Here is a 16743-nt window from a genome sequence, read left to right as displayed (position 1 = left end):
ATCATTAATCTAGTCTCTGTCTCTATAGTTTACCTATTCTGAGTTTCATATAAAGAAAATAATTCAAATTAGCAAAAAAAAAAAAAAAGAAAAAGAAAAAGGAAAACCCCAAAAACAAACAAACAAAAAAAACCACAGAACCTCAATCTAAAAGATAGAAGAATGTACTAAATAGGTAGAACAAGTTGAAAATGGACTGCAAGGACGAGCAAATGGTAGGTGTTTCATTTTAACCTAACTACATCTGCAATAACCCCCACATTCTGATGCACTCTTTCTGGGGGCAAGACTAGCCATATCCCTGGTGAATGGACGTAGGGCACTCAATGCAGACTTAGCCCATGTGGGGGCTTTGTAAATGGATTTTGAACTTTCACACTCTTCCATAGCCTTCTTCAAACCAGGTGCTCAGAATTCAAGTTCTGTTATAATCTTCCTCTTTGATCTTGTATTTTATTAATAATTCTTTGATCACACTGGCTGGCGTGCTTCTTTGGTACCGATTTAACACTTAGATGGGTGCTTGTTTTAAAACAAGCTTTTAAGATTCTTGACTATTCCTTTTTACTGCCATGCACTGCTGATTTCTTCACCACACATTGCTATAACACCCACGTCTTCAGTTATCTCTACGTGTGGGCATGATGTATTGAGTAGGGTCACATAAGAATTAGTTGTTCTTATCTTAGGGCTTATGACTAAAAACCCATTAATATATTCTATGGTTTATATATGTCCCTGGTCCATTTTAGAGACAGCATTATTATTTTATTGAGGAATATTATAAAAGAGTGGTTCTCAACCTTCCTATTGTAAGATCCTTTAATACAGTTCCTCATGGTGTGGTGACCCCCCCCCAACCATAGAATTATTTCGTTGCTACTTCATAACTATAATTTTGCTGCTGTTATGAATCGTGTGACCCCTGTGAAAGGGTTGTTTGACCCCCAAAGGGGTCGCAACCCACAGATTAAGAATCACTGTTATAAAACATCCCCATGGGACATACAATAATTCTATGGATAGATGCATTAATTTAACAAATGTATAGAATTTAAAACACTGTTGAGAAAAGGAAAGTATAAATATATAGGACAGCTTTTTAGACTAAAAAACATGGATACTTGACTTGCACAGGTTTAAAACTTAAGTCACTAGACATTACACACGCAATCATTCAATAACACTCATTCACTAAGGCAGAGCTATGTCTGCTGGACCAAGACATGTCATCAAAAGCAAAACAACTTTCCTCTAGTTCTTGAATGCTTCCCACCCCCACTATCATGATCCCAATTCTACCTTACAAATCCAGCTGGACCGGAGGATGTACACTGGTACAGATAAGAACTGGAAATGCAGGGAATCCAGGATAGATGAACCCTTTATGACCAGTGGTGAGAGTGGTGATACCAGGAGGGTGAAGGTAAGGTGAAGGAGAAAGGGGGAACATATTACAAGGATCTACACATAACCTCCTCCCTGGGAGATGGATAGTGGAGAAGTGGGTGAAGGGAGACATCAGATGGTGTAAGATATGACAAAATAATAATAATTTATAAATTATCAAGGGTTCATGGGCGTGGGGGGAGCAGGGAGGGAGGGGAAAAATAAGGAGCTGATTCCAAGGGCTCAAGTAGAAAGCAAATGTTTTGAGAATGATGATGGCAACAAATGTACAAAAGTGCTTGACACAATGGATGGATGGATGGATTGTGATGAGTTGTACGAGTCCCCAATAAGATGATTTCTTTAAAAAAGCAAAACAAAGCCAAAACTTATTGCTATTGAGTCAATGCCAACTCATAGCAACCCTATAGGACAGAGTAGAACTGCCCCTGTGAGTTTCTGAGACTCTTAACTCTTTATGGGAATAAAAAGCCCATCACTCTTCCTTTGAGTGCTTGGCGGTATCCAGAATGCATAACCACTATACCACTAGGGTTCCTTAAAATAAAATAAAAATGCAGAGAGAGTATGAAAATAGCAAATATAGGGCAGTATTAAATTGCTAATCATTAGACAGCCTCAATATAAGAGATTTGAATCAAAGTTCAGTGACTTCCGAATCCACAACCTTGTGATAGCAGTCATCTGCTTCTTCTCACACTAGAGTGTTTCAATAAGTCCCGTAGAGCATTTTAGTTCCTTTAATTTGCTACAAGTGTACTTAAAGTATGCTCCAGTTCACTTAGTGGGGTTTCCAAATGGAATCTTTCTGGTGTGGCCTATGAAGGATGTTGTGCACCTCAAACGTGCAAAGCCTGAAGCCCTTGTTGTCTGTAGCACCAGGACCGGATAAAGGCTAGGTCGAAAGTGCCTGATTAGGAACATGTAACTAGATGCATTCTCCCACTTGGGGGTCTCTATTCTTGCACTGATTGGCGTTTGGGTTGTTTCTATCTTCTTGCTATTTTAAGCTGTGCTGGAGACATGGGTGGGGTGGGGTGGTGGTGGTGGTGGTATTTCTCTGTTCGTGCTATGTCTCTTTCTTCTTTGGGCTCTATACCCAGCAGAGGTATTGCTGGATAACATGGGTTTTCTAGTTCCAGTAGTTTAGGGTAGTGTCGTATCACTTTCCACCACATTTAGACATGGTTACAGACCCACTAACAGGGTACTTGAGTGCCAGTCTTTCTGAACCCTCTCACACATTTGTTGTGTTCTGTCTTGTTTTTAATGGGGCTACCATTGTGGTGTAAGGTGATATCTTTATTGTTTTGATTTGCATCTCCCAGATGACTAATGATCACAAGCATTTTTCATTATTTGTTAGCCATATAAATGTTACTTTTGGGAAATTGTCTGTGTCTTTTGTTTATTTTTAATTGGATTACTTTTTTTCTTACTATAGTGCCGCACAATGCTATATGTTATAAAAATCAATCCCTTGTCTATTGTATTGTTGCTAAAGATTTTTTCCCCAGGCTTTCTTGCTCCTCTTTTGATGAGCGTAAGGTTCCAGTCATCTATTATTGTTAAAATTATATTTGGTACTAAGTTTATTCTCACCACAAGGTGAGAATAATTCTTACCTTTGTCCCTATCTTCTGGTTGATGATCTTTATAGGTCTAGGATTTACATTTAGGTCTCTGATCCCTCTGGAGTTTGTTTTGTAGATGGGAAAGGTATCGATCCTGTTTCATTCTTCTGCAGATGGCTGTATACTTTTGCCAGCACCTCTTCTACAAGAGGTGTTTTTTTTCCCCATTTGATTTTTTGGGCCCTTTATCAAAGATCAGTTGCCTGCAGGTGGATGGATTTATCTGAGTTTTGAATTCTGTTCCATTAGTCTGTTTCTCTATCACTGCACCAGTGCCAGGCTGTTCTGACTAATGTGGCTATATAATAAATTTGGAGGCTGGCTGGTGGGTGGCCTCCTACTTTGTTCTTCTTAAGGAGTTCCTAGATCTCTTTCCTCTCCATATGAAGGTGGTAATTAGTTTTCCCATTTCTTTAAAGAATGAAGTTTAGATTTGGATCAGAATTGCATTGCATTTATAGATTGTTTTGAGAGAATTGACATTTTCACAATTAAATCTTCTTATCCATAAATATGGGCTATTCTTCCATTTGCTGAGGTCTCTTTTGGGTTCTTACAGTAGTGTCCTATAGTTTTCTATGTACAGGTGTTTCCTAGGTTTATTCCTAGCGATTTCTTCTTTTGTGTGGCTATAGTGCATAGTATTATTTTCTTGATGTCTTTTGCATCGCTCTCTTTACTAGTATACAAGAACCTAATTATTTTGCGTGTTAATCTGTGTCCTGCTACTTTATCAAATCCTTCCGTTGTTTCCCAAAATCTTTTTGTGTGGTCTCTGGGGATTTTCTACTTATAAAATCATATCATCTGTAAATAGTGATAGTTTTACTACTTATTTTCCCAAGTATAATCTCTTGGTTTCTTTTTGTGCCTGATGCTTTTAGCTAAGACTGCCAGCATGATTGGTGTGGAATGAATAAGAGTGGTGATAGAAGGCATGTTTGCATGGTTTCCATTTTCAGCAGAAATGTTTTCAATTTCTTCCCACTGATTGTGATGTTGGCCATTGGGTTTTGTATGTGGCCTTTATTGTTTTGAGGAATTTCCCTTCTCTTCCTATTTTGGTGAGTGTTTTTATCAGAAATGTACATTCAATATTGTCAAATACCTTTTCTTTGTTGATTGATGTGGTTGTCTATCCTCCTGCGGGGTGTGTGTGTGTGTGTTATGTGTTGATCATTGCATTTGGCTCCCCCTTCCTCCCCACTCCCCCTATGTTCTTCCTACCCTCCTGGTATTACTACTCCCAGTTATGTTCCTGAGGGGGTTAATCTGACCTGTATTCCATGTGTCTGTACCAGTGTATACATGCTCTGCTCTAGCCAGAACTGGAAGGCAGGACTGGGGTCATGATAGTGAGGGGTGAGGAAGCATCAAAGAGGCAAAGGAATATTGTGTGTTTCATCAGTGCTATACTGCACTCTGGTTGACTCATCCCTTCCTTGTGACCCTTCTGTGAGGGAATGTCCTATTGTCTACAGATGGGTTTTGGGTCTCTGCTCTGATGCCCCTCATTCTCAACAATATGTTTGGGTTTTTGTTTGTTTGTTTGTTTTGGGTCTTCTGGTGCCTGTCACCTGATTCCTTATGACACCTGACACCTTATGGTCACACAGGATAGTGTACTTCTTCCATGTGAACTTGTTGCTTCTCTGCTACATGGCTGCTTGTTTAACTTCAAGCCTTTAAGACCCCAGATGCTATATCTTTTGATAGCCAGGCACCATCAGCTTTCTTCACCACATTTGCTTATGTACTCATTTTATCTTCAGCCATCATGTTGGGAGGGTGAGCATTACAGAACACCGAGTTATTAGAACAAAGTGACCTTGTGTTGAGGGATGGCTTGAGCACGGTCCCAAAATCTGTCCACTTCCTCAATGTATTGCCATATAAATATATGTACCTGGGCCAATACTTCTATTTTTATGAATTAATATATTTACATAAGTGCACACCTATGTTTATACCTGTATCCATAGTTTTGCTTCCTAGATCTTCCCCCTCTCTCCTTTTACCTTCCTCTTGCACCACCATCATGCTCACCCATCTTCTGCCTCTTAATAATCCCTCTCAGCTAGATTGCTGTTGCTCCAACACCACCGGAATCTCTACATCCTCCTTGTTGTTGCTTTTAATTCCTAAGTTGTTCCCCTGTGTATGGCTTTGTTTGCTCACCATTCCTTTCTCCTGCCTCTTCCTCCCCCCAGGGCCCCCTGGAACCTGAATCAGTCCCATTGCTTTCTCCTCGAGCTTCCTTTCCATGGCTATATTATATTTGTAGGCAAAACAACAACAGTGACAAAACAAAAGGAAAACCAAAGATTGAATAAAAAGAGAGAGAGAAAAAAAAACCCTAGCAAACCCCCACCCCCCGCACCCAGAAAAACATACATAATTTATTCCAAGTCTATTTGCTGACCTTTATTACGATCTCCCCCCAAGTCCTGGGGGGTTCCGGGAACAGGCTCTCTTAGCCTGAGGTCTATTCTGGGGGTTCCTCAGGGCTTTGGTAGCTTGGCTTTGTTCCCATTGCTGGTTGGTTGTGTTCCCTTCCTGACCGGACACACTCCCGACTGTGTGTCCCCAGTATTGTCCTCTGATGCGGTATGCTCTAGCACGAGGCGATCATGTCTCGAGCTATTGTCAGCCCTGCCAGTACGTCATCCTCCAGGCTTGGTGTGCCAGTATGGGGTCTAGACCCTCGCTCTCTTTTTCCTTCTCGCCTTGCTTCTGTATGGACGTGGCAGGCTGGCCCCTCTCCCCAACCTGCAGGTTTAGTGTCCTCTGTAGCACACATTTCTAAGGGGGTTCAGTTTGGTTATGACTGGAGCTGGCCTTGTAGACCTCTCTGTTCATAAGTTGCTCCATGTAGTTGCATTACCCTCAAGGTTTGGCGTGCTGTGGTGGGGTCTGCACTCATATTCCCAGTTCTGTGGAGACATAAATGATACCCTCACCCTGGGTAGATTAGTGCCCTACTCCCCCTCTCTTTTTCCCTCCCTTCCCTCCACCCTTTGCTTTGTGTACATCCTTGGATTTGGTGCCCAATTGCCTGTACCTCAGCCTGTAAAGTGTGAGATAAGTGGCTTTTTTTGTATACTTACTGTGCTGATTATCTTATCTCAATGGACTTATGTTGTACTTCTTTTGTGATTGTCTAGCTTCACTTAGCATAATTTCCTCCAACCCTTCCTGTGAAATGAAATGTTTCATGCAATCATCAGTGCTTTTTAGTTATGTGTAGTACTCCATTGTGTGTATATGTCAGAGTTTTCTAATCCACTTGTTCATTGATTGAAATTCTTTGCGATTGTGAATTGCGCCACAATAAACAGTGGAGCACAGATGACTGGTTTTGATCTATTTCTTACTTCTTCTGGGTTGTATGCCCAGTAGAGGGATTGCTGGGTTGTAAGGTGACTCAGTTTCCATTTGCTTTAAATATCACCAGATGGCTTTCCACAGTGGCTTTGTGCATCTACAGGACCACCAGCAGTGGAGGAGAGTTCCTATGTTGCCACATCCCCTCCAACATTTGTTGCTTTCTGACTTTCTATTTGGGCTAGCCTCAAGGGTGTTAGGTTGTATCTCATAATTGTTTTAATTTGCATTTCTCTGATGGCTAATGATCATTAGCATTTTTCTCATATGTTTATTGGTCATTTGGGTCTCCTCCCCAGTGAAACTTCTGTTCAAGTGTTTTGCTCACTTCCTGAGGGGGTTAACTATTTTCCTCTTTTTGTAGGCTAGGAAGGTATTGTAGATTTTAATAATAAGTCCTTTTTCTATTGTGTCACTGCTAAAAATTCTCTCCCAGCATGTGGGTTATCTTGATGAAGTCTTTCAGTGCACACAGGTGTTTTATCCTTAGTATATCCCACTTGTCAATTTCAGCTTCAGCTGTGTGTGTGCCATTCCCAATTTCAATTAGCCTATGTATTTCCTGTGCCAAGGCTCTTAGGTTTGTTCTGATTCCTTCATTGATGGTCCTGATAGTTTGGGATTTTACTTCTAGGTCTGTGATACACCTTCAATTTGTTCTTGTGCATGGGGTGAGGTAAGGGTCTTGTTTTTTTCCACAGGTGAATATACATTGTTTCTAGCATCACCTGTTAAAGAGGCCATCCACCTCCCACTTGATGCTCTTTAGGCCCTTGTTGAAGATCAGTTGTCTTTATGCTGATGGTTTTATTTCTGCGTTTTCTGTTCTTTTCCATTGGTCCGAGTATCTGTCTTTATTCCAGTACCACTTAGTTTTGACCACTGTGCTGTATAGTCCGTGTTAAAGTCAGGTAAGGTGAGCCCTCCAACTTTGTCCTTCTTGAGGAATTCACTCTAATTCTGGGCTTCTTTCATTTCCATATGAAATTGGTGATCTGTTTTTCCAATTCTTTGAAGAAGGTTCTTGGTATTTGAATCAGGATAGTGTTAAACTTATCTAGTGCCTTGGGTAAGATTGACATCTTTACTGTATTGAGTCTTCCGATCCATGAGCATGGGATATTCTTCCATTTGTGGAGGTCTCTTTAGGTTTCCTGTGGTAGGGTTCTGTAGTTTTCCAATGTCTTTTGTTTTTTTGTTTTATTTTTTTGCTTAGATATATATTCCTAATATTTACCTTTGTTCTTGGCTATTGTGAAGGGTACTGTCTTCTTTATCTCCTCTTCTGTGGTCTTGTCCAATGTATATAGCAAACCAATAGACTTCTACTTGTTGATCTCATATACCACCACTCTTCCATATTCTTCTATTGCTGCCAGTACTTCTGCTGTGGAGCATTTGAGTTTTCAATGTAAAGAATCATGTAGTTTGCAAATAGCAATAGTTTCACCTCCTTCTCTCACAGACAGATACCTTTAATGTCCTTCCACTACCTTATGTTGTTAGCTGGAACCTCTAGCACAATGTTGAAAAGAAGTGGACAGAAAGGGCATCCTTGTCTGGTCCCCTTTTTCTGTGGTATTGTTTTAAGCTTTCTCTGTTGACTATGATATTGGTTATTGACTTTTCATAAATAGGTTCTATTAACTTGAGTAATTACCCTTCCATTCCTATCTTCTTGAGTGTCTTAATTAGGAATGGGTGTTGTCAGAAGCTTTTTCTGTGTCTATTGATATGATCATGTGATTCTTTTTCTTATCAATGTGGTGAACAATATTGATGGATTTCCCCCTGAATCCCTCTAATGACTCTCACCTGATCATGATGGATGATATGTTTTATATACTTTTGTATTCTATTGGCCAATATTTTGTTAAGGATTTTTGCATCTATGTTCATTAGAGATAACGGTGTGCAGTTCTCTATTCCTATGGGATCCTTGCACTATTTGGTTATCAAAGTTAATCTGGCTTCATAGAATGAGTTTGGGAGTTTGCTATCTTTTTCTATGCTCTGGAATAATTTGTGGAGGATCGGTGTCAGCTCTTCCCTAAAGGTTTGGTAGACTTCTTCTGTGAAGCCATCTGGTATGGGGACTTTTTTCGTTGGTAGTTTATTGATAACTGCATCTATATCTTCTTTTGTTACAGGTCTTTTGAGCTTCTTGATCTCTATCTGGGATAATCTAGGGAGGGATTGTTTATCTAGGTATTTGTCCATGTCTTCCACATTTTGAATTCATTAGAATACAGATTTTCTTAGTACTTTGTGATTATCTATTTAATCTCAGTGTCCGTTGTGATTTCCCTGATTTTATCCCTCATCCTGGCTATTAATGTTTGCTTCTTACTTTCTTTGGTTAATTTTTCCAGCAGACTGTTGATTCTATTGATCCTTTCAAAGAACCAGCTTTTTGCTGCATGGGTTTTTTACATGGTTCTCTTATCTTCCCACTCATTTAACTCTGCCCTGATTTTTATTATTTCTTTTCTTTTGCTATTGGAGGGATTGTTCTGTTGACTATATTCTAGTTGGTAAGGTTTTGTGATAGAGTATCAGTCATAAATAGCTTCCCCTGATAACTGCTTCTGCTGTATGCCATCGGTTTTGGTACGTTGTATTCTCATTCTTATTAGTTTCTAGAATCTTCTTAATTTCCTCTCTAATCTGGATCAGTAACCATTCGTGTCACAGAAGATTGTTATTCATTCTCCAGTTGTTTGCCCTGGTTTTCCTGGTCATTCTTTTGTTGATCACTAGCTTTATGACTTGGTGGTCAGAGAGAGCCATCTGAGAGATTGCTATGTGTCTGGATTTACTCAGGCCCGACTTATGTCCCCGCATGTGGTCTGTTTTCAAAAATGAGCCAATTGCACTTGAAAAGAATGTGAAATTTTTTTGCATGTGGATGGAGAGCTATATAAATGTCTATCAGGCCCAATCATCTAATTGTAGTGTTTACTCTGCCTCCTTGCTGAGCTTCTTTCCCATTGAGCTATCTTTCTCTGATAGTGGGGTATTAAAGTCACCTACTATGAAGGTCAATCTGTGGTTTCTTTTTTCATCTTTTGTGAAGTTTCTTTGATTAATTTTGTGGGTCTCTTGTTAGGCACATATATATTTATATGCTTACTGGTTCCTGGTCTGCTCATCCTTCATACATTATGTAATGCCTCTCCTTGTCTCTTGTTATGGTTTGAACCTTGAGGTCAATTTTGTCAGAGATTAGGATAGCAACTCCTGCTTTTTTAAAGTTTTAACTGCTATTTGCTTGGTATATTTTCTGCCACCCTTTTATTCTTAGTCTATTTTTGTCTGTGAGATTAAGATGTGTCTCTTGCAGGCAACAGATGGATGGTGTATGATTTCTGAGTCAATCTGCTAACCTTTGCCTTTTACTGGGGTGAGTTCTGGCCATTGACATTCAGAGTTATTACCACCATCTGTAGATTGATTGCTGTCATCTCATACATTTTATGTTGGGTGTTTTCCTATCTCTTTTCATATCTGTGTGTTGTGTTTATGTATGGGGCTTCATTCTTGCCTTCTTTTCCCTCTGAGGCAATGTTATCTTTGTAATTGTTTTTGGTGGCTTGACTTCTGGATGGTGTTGAGCTATATGGTGGTTTCCTGCTTGTGCTTGGTGCTTGTTGGTCTTCTGATCACAGTGAGTCAGCAAGGATTTTCCACAGGTTTGGGTGTCTTATGGCATTTTCTTTGAGTTTTTCCTTGTCTGGGAAGACTCTTATCTCAATGTCTATCATAATAATGTGGCAGGGTAGAAGATTCTTTGGCAGTTTTTTTCTTTCAGCGTTTGGAAGATGTCACTCCACTTTCTGCTCCTCTTCTGGACTCTGCTGATAGGTCTGAGCTTATTTTTAACTCAGTACCCTTGTATGTGACCACCTTTTTTTCTCTTGCTGCTCTTAATTTTTTCTCCTTTTTCTTGAAGTTGGATAGTTTAACTATTATGTGCTTTGGTGAGTTCTTCCTGGGGTGTAGTCTAATTGGTGTCTTCTCTGCTTCCTGTATGAATGTCTAATTCTCATTCATTAATGTGGGGAAGTTTGCTTCCAGGAATCCCCATGTTAATTTATCTGTAGACTTATTCATTGTGTCTTGTTCTGGCAACCAATTATTCGAATATTGTTTCTCTTCATAGCATCTGTCATTGATCTCAGGTTTTCTTTCGCCTCTTCGATTATCTTGTTTGACTGTATTTCCCATTTGTTGAAGTCTGCCTGACTTCCCTCAAGATCACTGTTAAGATTTTATGCTTCTTCTAGTCTGTTGGTGACGTCTGTTATCTTGTGTTTTTCTTCTGTTACCTCATCCATTATTTCTTGTATTTTCCTTTGGTGCATGGGCTTCATCCCCTCTATCGTGGACTTCATCTCCTCTCTTCATTGTGTCCTTATTCTGCATTCCTACCCTCATATCCTGTATTACTACATGCGGCATTCTGAAGATTTCTTTTTGTTGCAGATCAACATGTTTCTTCTATGAGTGTCATTAGGTTTAGGATTTCTTTCAGTGTTGCATTCTGTTTTTCTTGTTTTACCATTGAGGGTGTTGAGGTATGTTGTTGCATGCATGTCTTTTTTAAAGAACTGGGAGCCATTTTCCTGGGAGAATGAGGAACCCTGAGCTCTTTTTCTGTGTGACTGGTCAGAGTGGATTTGGAGACCACCTGTGTGGCCTACTATGGTTGTGGTTTGGGCTACTGTGTAGGCGACATGCTGTGGTGACTTAGTGGCTGGAGGTGGTGTGGGGCCTCCGAGGGTGTTCTGAGGCCTGCATTTGTAAGTATGCCACTGGGCTGGGTTGTGGTGGGCCTGCATCATGGGTACTGGTCTGGTCTGCACTGTCTGGCCACAATTTTCCATCTTTTAAAGATTCTGTGGAGCCCCAAACTGGTAGAACCAATATTTGGCATGGGCTGTAGCTTCCGGCCAATGACTTTTCCTGTTTTGTTATGTTAAAATCCTGGGCTTTGCTGTGGGGATCAGCATTCTGCTTGTCTTGTGATGCCAATATCATTCTAAAAGACCAGGGCCAGGGTTCTGGTGGCTTACATTCAAAGTTATGCAAAGGAGAACATCCAGGAATTGTAAGTATTTAAAACATTTCTTTTAATTCTTTTTATGATGGGCTTGTGGTCTGCCCTGGTAGAAGGGTCGTGCTGCGCTGTCCCCTAGGGAAGGGGGACAAAATTTGTTGAATGGTTTTGGAGCTAACTAGATCTGAATTCTCCCTGGCTACACTCCTCAATTGCTGCAAATTAGTGAATATTTATTTTTACCCACACTATCAGGCATGGACCTGGGATAGAGGGAAAGGGGATTGCTGATGTAATCACTTCATTCCTGGCTGGGGAGGGAAAGTGTAAGAACTGGGTGGATAGCTGAGTGGGGAGCTCTGATGTGAGGTCTTGTGGTGTCGTTCTCAGAGGTTCTCCCTGAACCTGGGATGATGACCATCTTTAGACAGAAGCCTGGGGAAATTACAGCATGCTGCAGTGTTGTATGTTAGGGACAGGAGAGGATGGCCTATTGCTGTCCCACTGGATCTGGTGAGGGATTAGTGGAGCCTGTGGGCAGATGTGGTGAACTTGGAGCATTTTATTAAGTTCTCAAATCACTCCATGGGTGAAAATCACAGGGGGAGGCCTCAACCAGACCCCAGTACTTTGAATCTATTTTTAGGTCCAAGTTTCCTGGTATTGGTCTCCTTGCCTCTTAATTTTCTCATCTAACAACAGGAGCACTGGACGGGTGATTCTATCTGGACTCCATCTTGACTCCTCCTCTTTTTTTAAAAATGTTGAACCATTTCTTGTGTACCTTGTATGAATCCCATTTGAGCACAGCAAATTCTTTTTTGATAGGTTGTTGGATTATATTGGTCAGAATTTTGTTGAGATGAATTCTTATGTTCCATGATGAATATTGGTCTATAGTTTTCTATTTTTGTGGGCGCTTTGCTTGATTTTGGTAGAAGTATTATGCTCACTTCATGGAATGACTTGGTGGGTTTGCTGCCCCTTTCCATATTCTGGAAGAGTCTGTGTAGAATTGATGATATCTCTTCACACACACATACACACACATATATGTTATATAAATACATATAAATTACATATTATAATTGCAGCAGAGTTAAAGAGGAAAAGAAAGGGAAGAGAGAGGGAATGGAAGAAGAATTGGAATAAATAAAAAACAAGGAAACCATTTAAAGGCAGAGAAGAGAAAAATGTGGGCGTAGCTCTGGTGTGAATGTGATGTTCTGTTGCTGTGGCATTGGGCAATGTGAATGGGCTTGTGCTTGCAGGGATATGCATGTGGAAAAGAGCAAAGAGAAAAGGACACGTGGTTTGAGTGGGTATGTCAAGATCCGTGGCAGTATTGGCATGCATGTGTACATCCATTGTGGGGTTGCTGTTATCCACAGGAATGGAGCTGCACAGGAGGAGGATGTAACAGTGGGGGGAATTCACTGTTTGTGAGAGGAATCCTGATCCTTTGACTGTGTGTAGGTGACCTCCACAGGGTAGGGAATGGGTTACCCAGGGGCACTGAAGGAGGGAGAAATATTTTTTAAAAGGCTAAAAATGGGAAGGGAAAGCATTGCTTGGATGTATCATCCTGGCCAAGTAGTGAGGATATCTGTACCATGTGACCCCCACACTCTTCTATCTATGTAGGATCACCAAAGCCTAAGATTTTGTTATACTTAACTTTTCAGTTGTTTTTCTGGCTTTCAGGGAGTGCAGGACTTCCCTCTTGGTGGGATTTTTCTGGTAGTCGTTGAGGAGAGCCTCCTGTGTTTGTTCTTGGTGATCTGCTTTTGACAGTCAATGAAAACCCTATGGTTACTTTGGACATGTTATCAGAAGGGATCAATCACTAGAAAACTCACTACTAACATGTTAATTCTGACCTAAAGGTACTCTATTGGACAGAGTAGACCTGCCTCTGTGGGTTTCTACGACTGTAAACTTTATAGGAGTAGAATGCTTCACAGTTCTCCTGTAGAGTGGCTGGTGGTTTTGAACTACTGACCTTGTGTGTAGTAGTTCAATGTTCAACCCGCTTTGCCACTAAAGCTCATTAATAATTAGAAGAGGGCTTTATGTTATTTAAGTAGAGGGCCAATGAAATGAGGCATACTTTCAGTGAGAGAGATTAGGACTATGACTACAATATTAGGATTGAGAATGATACAAAATTGACAATGTTTTTTCTTTTTTTCCTGGTGTACATAAGTTTTGGATAACTCAGAGTTGACTCAATGGCAGCTATCTATCGTCTGTCCGTCTGTCTGTCTATCTATCTATCATCTCTCAGTAGGTAAACCTGAACAATGGGAGACCAAGGACCTTGCTAGAGCTGAATCCAGTCCTTCCAGGTGTCATCCAGATCTGTCCTTTGAGAAGATATAGTTACTAGCACCTCCACAGTCCATTATCTGACTGCCTATATGTGTAGTGCTTTACTTTTAAAATTAGAATTACAGATATTTTAATGAATTGGGATTTAGGATATGAAACCAGGATTTAATTTCCTCTCCAAATCTTCATGATCTTGGAAAAGCCACTTTGGTGCTTCCCTTAAACAAAATGTAGAATAAGAGTAACAGTTCTTCTAGGGGAAGTTGAGCATTGCAAAGGGGAGCTTAGCCATGCAGGCTCTTAAAGAGCAGAGTTTTTAGGAGACGCAGGGGAGGGGGAAGGGGAATTGCTATATGGATTCTTTAGTTTCAGAGGCACCAGCCTCTCTCCAAGGGTAATCCTGCACTAGCCTGTTAAAGAAGCTGTTTAGTCTGAGAGTAGATGCAGACTGTGAATGAGGGCTTGAGGGAGACAGGCCATTTCTCAGCAAGAGGAGACATTTGCCCACATAGCTGCCAGCCTCGGAAGTAACTTGTGTGAAGCATGGATTTTGTGCCAGGTGCTGTGCTAACCATTTTACATGCACACTCACATGTAAACAGAACCTTAACATCAGCATCTGCAGGGATGAGGTTCAATCCAGACTGGATAGTTTTCGTGGTACTGGATTAGGGTTCTAGAAGCTGGCTTTTGGCAGGCTTTTACCCTTTAATTTTTGGCTGGTGGAAGATCCAGGGCCCTGAGACAACAAAAAGAAAGAACACAAGAGTGTTTTAGTGCCCTAAGAACTAGTCAAGGAAACCTATCCCAGGATGCTCCTGGGTTGTATGGTGGTTGAGAATGAGAGTGTGTGTGTGTGTGTGTGTGTGTGTGTTTGTAGAGTAGTGTGAGTGTCTGTGACTGTGTGTGTGGTATAAATTGTGAGTTTGTTGGGTGTACATTATATAGAGTGTATGTTAGTTAACATGCATGTATGTATAGAGTATGTGTGAATATGTGACTAGTGAGTATGTTATGTATGTAGATTATATGTACAGGGTGCAGAATTTGTAGTTTGTGTATGTGTCTTGTGTGTGTGCTTATGAGTAAATGTGTGTGCAATGCAGACTGTGAGTGTGTAGTACAGATTGTGGGGAGGGTAGAGGGTGTGAGTGTGTTTGTAGGTTATAAAATATACTTCATGTGAACGTATGTGGGTGTATATAGAATATGTATAAATGCTTGTGACTGTGTATGTGCTGTACAGATTGTAAATGTGTGTGTCTGATGTGGGTGTGTGTAGAGCTTGGCGAGTGTGTGTAACTGACTGTTTGTGCCCATGGGTGGTTGGGTGCACTGAGTGTCTTCCCAAGGGCAATGTTTTGCAGCAGGCTGCTCATCCATCATGGTAACAGATAAAGAAGTCCGTTCCATTCCCACAGAGCCCAGCCAAAAAATAAAAGTGAGGGAGAGCCATAAAGAATGTGTAGCCGCAGAGGAGCAAGCAACATTTTACAGCCTGAATGGCCCATTTTGATGATTTGGGTGACAGTAGGGCTGGTGTTGCCAGCAAGATTTTAATGGGTCCTCAGAAGCCGTTATATTGTTAATAACAGATGGTTCCTACATTTCTCAGAGCTAGGTAGGTTTCCTTTGAAATTTATTTTTTCTTTTAAAGGTAGGTGAGAAGAGAGAGGAAGAGGTTTCCCATATCATTGAGTTGTGGAAAATATCAGTATGAAAGATACTTTCAAAGAAAGCTGTTGGGGCAGAGACTAATAATAATACTAGCTATCGTTTATTAGAGGAATCCTGGTGGTGCAATGGTTAAGTGCTCAATTGCTAACTACAAGACTGGAAGTTCCAACTCACCAAAGGCTCCCTGGGAAAGAAAACCAAGTGATTTGCTCTCATGAAGATAGCCAACCTTGTCAATTGGGTATTTTGGTTCCAGCTCACAGAACTGGTAAGAGTGTGAAAGACAGAGGGTGTTTCAAACCTACTCTCTGGCCTACAACTTGAGCAAGGTGTTATATATACTTGAATATAAGCTGACCCGCATATCAGTTGAGGCACCTAATTTTACCACAAAAACTGCCTTTAAAATTCCTGAAAAACTCGACTTATACACGAGCATATATGGTATTTACCTCTCTGTTATTTCATTGATCCTCTTTAAAATGGAAGTGATAATAACAATTTTGTTGTTGTTAGGTTTTGTCTAGTTGACTGACTCATGGCTACCCTGTGTACAACAAAATGAAACACACCCTCATAATTACTATTATGCTTGAGCCTATTATTGCAGCCACTGTGCCAATCCATCTCATTAAAGGTCTTCATCTTTGTCATTAATGGTCCACTGTACCAATCACGATGTCTTTCCCCAGGAACTGGTACTTCCTGCTACCATGTCCAAAGTATGTGAGACAAGGTGTCACTATCTTTGTTTTCAAGTTAACAGTCCAAGGATACTAATATTCTATACTAATAACAAAAAGTCTCTGTGAAGAATTGATAGCTGTAGATAACAAGATCTCAGTTTTGTATCTAACATCTTACTCTCACCAATTAGGACATTAAAGCTCAGTAAGGTGAGTAAACTCCCCTAGGTAACTTACTAGTATCTCTGGACGAAGCCATCTTGGGCCTGTGGGTCACACGCCTCGTGTTGGTCTCCGCCACTTCACAGTCTCATAAACTGGTCAGGAGGAGAGGAGAGAGAGAAAGGCTCTTGATTTTTGAGACAATATCCTTTAGAGGAGGGGGCTCAGTTTTATGGGACTCTGATATGTAGCCATCTTCAGTACATTTTGAACCACACCAAGAAGACAGACCATTGAAGAATGAGGGCATGTGGTGGTTTGCATAAGAAAGGAAGCATTGCATCCTAATCCCGGATGCTGGATAACATGCCTGCATATAGGGAAAATTCAAAACCATTGT

General features: G+C 40.7%; 1 protein-coding gene across 1 annotated transcript in view; it reads left to right on the top strand.

The window, feature by feature from the left end:
- The window catches only part of KCNMA1 (potassium calcium-activated channel subfamily M alpha 1), a 1099869-nt gene that overhangs the window by 154243 nt on the left and 928883 nt on the right, over positions 1–16743 (top strand). The gene's annotated exons all lie outside the window — the stretch shown is intronic.

The sequence above is a fragment of the Echinops telfairi genome, unplaced genomic scaffold (genome assembly GCF_000313985.2).
Source record: "Echinops telfairi isolate 266 unplaced genomic scaffold, ASM31398v2 ScPeMD7_70;HRSCAF=299, whole genome shotgun sequence".
In the NCBI taxonomy this organism is placed as follows: Eukaryota; Metazoa; Chordata; class Mammalia; order Afrosoricida; family Tenrecidae; genus Echinops; species Echinops telfairi.
This window is presented reverse-complemented; position numbering and strand designations above follow the sequence as displayed.